The sequence below is a fragment of the Oncorhynchus mykiss genome, chromosome 12 (assembly GCF_013265735.2).
Source record: "Oncorhynchus mykiss isolate Arlee chromosome 12, USDA_OmykA_1.1, whole genome shotgun sequence".
Lineage (NCBI taxonomy): Eukaryota > Metazoa > Chordata > Actinopteri > Salmoniformes > Salmonidae > Oncorhynchus > Oncorhynchus mykiss.
Genome location: NC_048576.1, coordinates 28,235,678 through 28,244,263, shown reverse-complemented (window position 1 = coordinate 28,244,263; position 8,586 = coordinate 28,235,678).

Genomic DNA, 8,586 nt, shown 5'->3' with positions numbered 1-8,586 from the left:
CTTGATTTTAAGGTGTAAGTGTGAAAAGTTATTTTATCATCAAGGTTTGTGATTAGCTAGCCTATCTGCAATTCAGTCACTGCATTACTAACTTGCGGGATTCCCATTTAACCTCTAGAGCGTTTCGTTTCTAAATGTCTGCGCAAGAGTGAATGTTTCATAGAGTTGTGAGATAGTACTTTTGCACATATAACACACTGTGGCTGAGGAATGGCACTACTCCCGATATAAGTGAACCCCAAACTAATGTAGTTCTCATCATATTTGCGCATTTCTGATGGTCAAACGTCCCTGTCTGTTGTTCGGGGCTTTCCCGGGTAAGGGGGCAGTAGCTCTTCGGCTGCATTAGATTCACAACTGTCAATGTCCATGCTAGCTGGGCCAGCAACAAATGTAGAATTACTCATGCTAGCATTGGATGTGCTCGTGGAAGCAGAACAACTTGTGTCGTCGACAGGTGCAGGTGTAGTACTGCTGGTCGAAGCAGTACTACCAGTAGAGCTGATGTGTGCTGGTTATCAAGAGGCAAAGTATTGACACATTTTTTAAATTGAGAGACGGGCTTAAAGTTAACTTGCTAGTTAAATAAAGGTTACATTTAATTATCACTTGTCTGACTGCTTGCATGATGACGAGTGTCTCACACGACTGGCCTATCTGGGTGACTGCCTGAATGATCTGAATCTAGGATTACAGGGACTCTGCAACCATATTCAATTTGCGGGACACTGTCTGCAATAACGAGAACAACACACAAGTCTTTCCATCATTGAACTCAAACTTACAGATAATGTCATGTGATATAGCAAAGCACCTGCGTGAGCTGGGTTTGCAATTACGCATGTACTTTCCCAAAACGGACGACACTAACAACTGGATTCGTTATCCCTTTCATGCCCTGCCTCCAGTCCCCTTACCGATATCTGAACAAGAAAGCCTCATTGAAATTGTAACAAGCGGTTCTATGAAAATGTCATTTAATCAGAAGCAACTGCCAGATTTCTGGATAGGGCTGCGCTCAGAGTATCCTGCCTTGGCAAATTGCGCTGTTAAGACACTGATGCCCTTTGCAACCATGTACCTATGTGAGAATGGATTCTCGGCCCTCCCTAGCATGAAAACTAAATACAGGCACCGACTGTGTGGAAAATGAATTAAGACTGAGACTCTCCCCAATACAACCCAATATTGCAGAGTTACGTGCATCCTTTCAAGCACACCCTTCTCATTAACCTTCGCCCCAGTCTGAGGGCCTGAGCACTCTTGCTCCGTTCGTCTTTCCCTTGATCCTGACTAGTCTCCCAGTCCCTGCCGCTGAAAAACTTCCCCACAGCATGATGCTGCCACCACCATGCTTCACCGTAGGGATGGTGCCAGGTTTCCTCCAGATGTAACGCTTGGCATTCAGGCCAAAGAGTTCAATCTTGGTTTCATCAGACCAGAGAATCTTGTTTCTCATGGTCTGAGTCCTTTAGGTGTCCTTTTTTCAAACTCCAAGCAGGCTGTCATGTGCCTTTTACTGAGGAGTAGCTTCCGTCTGGCCACTACCTTAAAGGTGGAGTGCTGCAGAGATGGTTATCCTTCTGGAAGGTTCTCCAATCTCCACAGAGGAACTCTGGAGCTCTGTCAGAATGACCAACGGGTTCTTGGTCACCTCCCTGACTAAGGCCCTTCTCCTCCGATTGGTCAGTTTGGCCGGGTGGACAGTTCTTGGAAGAGTCTTGGTGGTTCCAAACTTCTTCCATTTAAGAATGATGGAGGCCACTGTGTTCTTAAGGACCTTCAATGCTGCAGAAATATTTTGGTACCCTTCCCCAGCACTGTGCCTTGACACAATCCTGTCTGGGAGCTCTACGGACAATTCCTCTGACCTCATGGCTTGGTTTTTGCTCTGACATGCACTGTCAACTGTGGGAGCTTATTTAGACAGGACATGAATTGGAAAGGCACACACCTATCGATTGAATATACCACAGGTGGACTCCAATCAAGTTGTAGAAACATTTCAAGGATAATCAATGGAAACAGGATGCACCTGAGCTCATTTTTGAGTCTCCAAGCAAAGGGTCTGAATATTTATGTAAATAAGGTATGTTTTTTTTTATTTTTTATGAATAAGTAAAAATGTCTAAAAACCTGTTTTAGCTTTGTCATTATGGGGTATTGTGTGAAGATTGATGAGGGAATTTTTTTTTTTAAATTTAAGAATAAGACTGTAACGTAAGAAAATGTGGGAAATGTCAAGGGGCCTGAATACTTTTCGAATGCACTGTATATATATTTTTTGATGTTGTTGGGGGAAACAAACTCAATATAATTTAAAATGACTAAAACCAAATTGAAACTGTGTAGAAATTATAATGGACCAACATGCATACCGTTCATTGACTGTGTCCAGCTCGCTAATAATCACGCAATGAAAGCTAGATAGTCAGGGAGCATCGAGATTATTTTTTTTTAAACAATAGAGAACTATTTTTTGCAAGTTTTGACAGCAAGGAAATGTTTTATAAATTCAGTGCAGCCCTCCGGACGTCGTTGAAGAACGAATGTGGCACCCTGGGCAAAATTTGTTTGATACCCCTGCTGTATATGGATCTAACAAATATTGTTTATCATGACGTCCAACACTAGGGCATGTTTAGTGATATTGAATATATCCAGTTACATACGTAAAGTACGTCAGTATTAATGTATACCATTTATGTACTAAGATTTTGCGTGTCAGAAACAACACATAGATAAGTGTCATCTGCCGTTCCAGAAAAATGTTAATACTTTGACATTCAAAGGATTGATAGTAACTCAATTTGCCTAAAACCACTAATCCAGGATCTGGTCCTAGATCTGTCCTAGATCTGATCTGTTCCTAGATATATCCTAGATCTGATTTGGTCCTAGGTCTGTTGTTAGGGGCAAGATCTGTGGCAACTTCTACCTCTACAGGGAATGGGGGGGAGTAGTCAGGGGTGAGGCATGCTCCTGTCTATTGAGATGGGGTCAGATCAAGATGTCACTTGCTGGGCCAAGCAGAGAGATTGGGCACTCATTTGAGTGGAACTGGAACTGCAGGAGAGGAGGGGGAGTGCATGGGTTCATGTGCGTGTGTGCAGGGAGACATAGTTGACGGTGTGGAGAAGTGAAAGAGAGAGCAACAACAATACTTCCAGAGACATCGTACATGCTGTAGCAGCAACAGAGGATAGAGAGAGATCCGACACCTGCACAAGCTGTATAGAGGGGCTAATGGCAAACATGCATAGACTCTGAGAGACACACACACAGACACTGTATTAGACTTTAAAATGTCAGCTTTGCCAATTGTTATGTAAATTAGATTCCTACTTGGGCACAGCTTAACAACACAGTAATAAACACTCCTATATATTCCCTCTGAGAAATCTGTTTGAGTTGGCTCCATATGCCCCAGTCTAAACCAACAGCCCTTTAAAAGCTCTAAACCGCCATCCGAGTACCAACTGTAATCTTCTCTCCTCCCTCCCTCACTCTGTGCCTTGACACACAAAACGGTGAAGTCCAGCTATCCTCCCATACCTGCCTTCTGCCCCACACACACACACACACACACACACACACACACACACACACACACACACACACACACACACACACATTGGCTTTCTCTCCCTTTCTTACACATAGGAAACTACTCTCCTACAGACTCCAATACCTGCTTACTCTGTCTCTCGCCTACTCTTCATTCTGTCCCTATTTTGTCTCGTTGTGTGTAGTATACAGAACTCCGATCCATCCCAGTCCACACTACCACCTGCCTCCTAACATATGACATTGTCGCAGGACGTCTTAAACAGTTGCATCATGATAAAGCTACTGACATGGAATTACATAGATTTAATAGTCTACTACCACACTAAAACCCAACCACAGGTCACAATCCTGTTTTGTCTCTTCCTGGTGCAGTTGAACTGAAGTGGTTTCTGAGGTCCTCTTGCTCTCATGTTACTAGCTACTGTCTTTAAGGAAATGTAGCTTCTTTTTTTTACAACCAAATCTCTGTTTTGATGTCAATGGCAAATTTATAGAAGGGTTCAAAGACTTTTTGTTTTTGTTTTGTGTGATTTCACTTGTTTTTGAGAAACTTACCCCAGCCATCATTTCCTCGTCCTCGTTGTGCAGTACTGGGGCTCTGAACAAATGTATATTTCATTTTGTGCGACTCAAGCCGTCAAGCCCCTATCCAGCTGTTCCATTTTCTATGTAGCCTGCTGCTAGAATGGGCGGAGAGATATCACTCGAGTTGTCTGTTTCATGTGTACAACATCTAAAGACCTGCATCACTATACTGAGAGCTTTTCTGTTTTTAAAAGGATGTATTTGGGTTTTTCGGAGCCCCCGTACTGCACATCGAGGATAACGAAAATGAATCGCTCTTTGGGGTAAGTTTCTCAAAAACAAGTGAAATCACCAAGTGTCTGGACATGCCATATACATTTTTTTTTAATGATTTGGTTGTAAAAAGCTAAATTGTCTTTTAAGCTCTACACATATTCTTCTTGTGGTGTGTGTGTGTGTGTGTGTGTGTGTGTGTGTGGTGTGTGTGTGTGTGTGTGTGTGTGTGTGTGTGTGTGTGTGTGTGTGTGTGAACCTTCAACACTGGCTTGGGTGAGAAGTGTGTACAGTATGTGTCACTTATGGTTGATTGTATGACTGTTTAGAAGTGACCCATTTGTATATAATACATATATGTGAAGCTTGGATAGATGGCCTTGTGTTGCGGATGTGGTAGTGTTTGTAAGATAATTAACGATAGCGAGTATCTGTATTTGGTGCAAACTACGCTATATTCTCACATGCTTAAGTGTTCCAATAAAGGACCATGAATGTACATAATTTGTGGTGTTGCTTCATTTCACTTGATTTTAAGGTGTAAGTGTGAAAAGTTATTTTATCATCAAGGTTTGTGATTAGCTAGCCTATCTGCAATTCAGTCACTGCATTACTAACTTGCGGGATTCCCATTTAACCTCTAGAGCGTTTCGTTTCTAAATGTCTGCGCAAGAGTGAATGTTTCATAGAGTTGTGAGATAGTACTTTTGCACATATAACACACTGTGGCTGAGGAATGGCACTACTCCCGATATAAGTGAACCCCAAACTAATGTAGTTCTCATCATATTTGCGCATTTCTGATGGTCAAACGTCCCTGTCTGTTGTTCGGGGCTTTCCCGGGTAAGGGGGCAGTAGCTCTTCGGCTGCATTAGATTCACAACTGTCAATGTCCATGCTAGCTGGGCCAGCAACAAATGTAGAATTACTCATGCTAGCATTGGATGTGCTCGTGGAAGCAGAACAACTTGTGTCGTCGACAGGTGCAGGTGTAGTACTGCTGGTCGAAGCAGTACTACCAGTAGAGCTGATGTGTGCTGGTTATCAAGAGGCAAAGTATTGACACATTTTTTAAATTGAGAGACGGGCTTAAAGTTAACTTGCTAGTTAAATAAAGGTTACATTTAATTATCACTTGTCTGACTGCTTGCATGATGACGAGTGTCTCACACGACTGGCCTATCTGGGTGACTGCCTGAATGATCTGAATCTAGGATTACAGGGACTCTGCAACCATATTCAATTTGCGGGACACTGTCTGCAATAACGAGAACAACACACAAGTCTTTCCATCATTGAACTCAAACTTACAGATAATGTCATGTGATATAGCAAAGCACCTGCGTGAGCTGGGTTTGCAATTACGCATGTACTTTCCCAAAACGGACGACACTAACAACTGGATTCGTTATCCCTTTCATGCCCTGCCTCCAGTCCCCTTACCGATATCTGAACAAGAAAGCCTCATTGAAATTGTAACAAGCGGTTCTATGAAAATGTCATTTAATCAGAAGCAACTGCCAGATTTCTGGATAGGGCTGCGCTCAGAGTATCCTGCCTTGGCAAATTGCGCTGTTAAGACACTGATGCCCTTTGCAACCATGTACCTATGTGAGAATGGATTCTCGGCCCTCCCTAGCATGAAAACTAAATACAGGCACCGACTGTGTGGAAAATGAATTAAGACTGAGACTCTCCCCAATACAACCCAATATTGCAGAGTTACGTGCATCCTTTCAAGCACACCCTTCTCATTAACCTTCGCCCCAGTCTGAGGGCCTGAGCACTCTTGCTCCGTTCGTCTTTCCCTTGATCCTGACTAGTCTCCCAGTCCCTGCCGCTGAAAAACTTCCCCACAGCATGATGCTGCCACCACCATGCTTCACCGTAGGGATGGTGCCAGGTTTCCTCCAGATGTAACGCTTGGCATTCAGGCCAAAGAGTTCAATCTTGGTTTCATCAGACCAGAGAATCTTGTTTCTCATGGTCTGAGTCCTTTAGGTGTCCTTTTTTCAAACTCCAAGCAGGCTGTCATGTGCCTTTTACTGAGGAGTAGCTTCCGTCTGGCCACTACCTTAAAGGTGGAGTGCTGCAGAGATGGTTATCCTTCTGGAAGGTTCTCCAATCTCCACAGAGGAACTCTGGAGCTCTGTCAGAATGACCAACGGGTTCTTGGTCACCTCCCTGACTAAGGCCCTTCTCCTCCGATTGGTCAGTTTGGCCGGGTGGACAGTTCTTGGAAGAGTCTTGGTGGTTCCAAACTTCTTCCATTTAAGAATGATGGAGGCCACTGTGTTCTTAAGGACCTTCAATGCTGCAGAAATATTTTGGTACCCTTCCCCAGCACTGTGCCTTGACACAATCCTGTCTGGGAGCTCTACGGACAATTCCTCTGACCTCATGGCTTGGTTTTTGCTCTGACATGCACTGTCAACTGTGGGAGCTTATTTAGACAGGACATGAATTGGAAAGGCACACACCTATCGATTGAATATACCACAGGTGGACTCCAATCAAGTTGTAGAAACATTTCAAGGATAATCAATGGAAACAGGATGCACCTGAGCTCATTTTTGAGTCTCCAAGCAAAGGGTCTGAATATTTATGTAAATAAGGTATGTTTTTTTTTATTTTTTATGAATAAGTAAAAATGTCTAAAAACCTGTTTTAGCTTTGTCATTATGGGGTATTGTGTGAAGATTGATGAGGGAATTTTTTTTTTTAAATTTAAGAATAAGACTGTAACGTAAGAAAATGTGGGAAATGTCAAGGGGCCTGAATACTTTTCGAATGCACTGTATATATATTTTTTGATGTTGTTGGGGGAAACAAACTCAATATAATTTAAAATGACTAAAACCAAATTGAAACTGTGTAGAAATTATAATGGACCAACATGCATACCGTTCATTGACTGTGTCCAGCTCGCTAATAATCACGCAATGAAAGCTAGATAGTCAGGGAGCATCGAGATTATTTTTTTTAAACAATAGAGAACTATTTTTTGCAAGTTTTGACAGCAAGGAAATGTTTTATAAATTCAGTGCAGCCCTCCGGACGTCGTTGAAGAACGAATGTGGCACCCTGGGCAAAATTTGTTTGATACCCCTGCTGTATATGGATCTAACAAATATTGTTTATCATGACGTCCAACACTAGGGCATGTTTAGTGATATTGAATATATCCAGTTACATACGTAAAGTACGTCAGTATTAATGTATACCATTTATGTACTAAGATTTTGCGTGTCAGAAACAACACATAGATAAGTGTCATCTGCCGTTCCAGAAAAATGTTAATACTTTGACATTCAAAGGATTGATAGTAACCCCAGTACATAACATCAGGCAAACCCAGTAACCCATGCATGTACAGTACCAGTCAAAAGTTTGGGCACACCTACTCATTCAAGGGTTTTTCTTTATTTGTACTATTTTCTACATTGTAAAATAATAGTAAAGACATCAAAACTATGAAATAACACATAGGGAATTATGTACTAACCAAAAAAGTATTGAACAAATCAAAATATATTTATTTATTCTTCAAAGACAGCTTTGCACACTCTTAACAAGCTTTTTTAAAAAACCTTTATTTAACTAGGCAAGTCAGTTAAGAACAAATTCTTATTTTCAATGACGGCCTAGGAACAGTGGGTTAACTGCCTGTTCAGGGGCAGAACGACAGATTTGTACCTAGCTCGAGGGTTTGAACTTGCAACCTTCTGGTTAGTAGTCCAACACTCTAACCACTAGGCTACCCTGCCGCCCGCTTCATGAGGGAGTCACCTGGAATGCATTTCAAATAACAGGTGTGCCTTGTTAAAAGTTAATGTGTGGAATTTCTTTCCTTCTTAATGCATTTGAGACTATCAGTTGTGTTGTGACATGGTTGCTACTGTTTGAGGAGAGTGCACAGTTTTGAACATGAAAAGTTATTAATAAACAAATTAGGCATATTTGGGCAGTCTTAATACCAAATTCTGAACAGCAATGCAATGGTTCATTGGATCAGTCTAAAACTTTGCACATACACTGCGGACATCTAGTGGCCAAAATCTAAATTGCAACTGGGCTGGAATAATACATTATGGCCTTTCTCTTGCATTTCAAAGATGATGGTACAAAAAAATACCTAAACATTGTTTGTTTTTTTCTTTGTATTATCTTTTAACAGATCTAATGTGTTATATTCTCCTACATTCCTTTCACATGTCC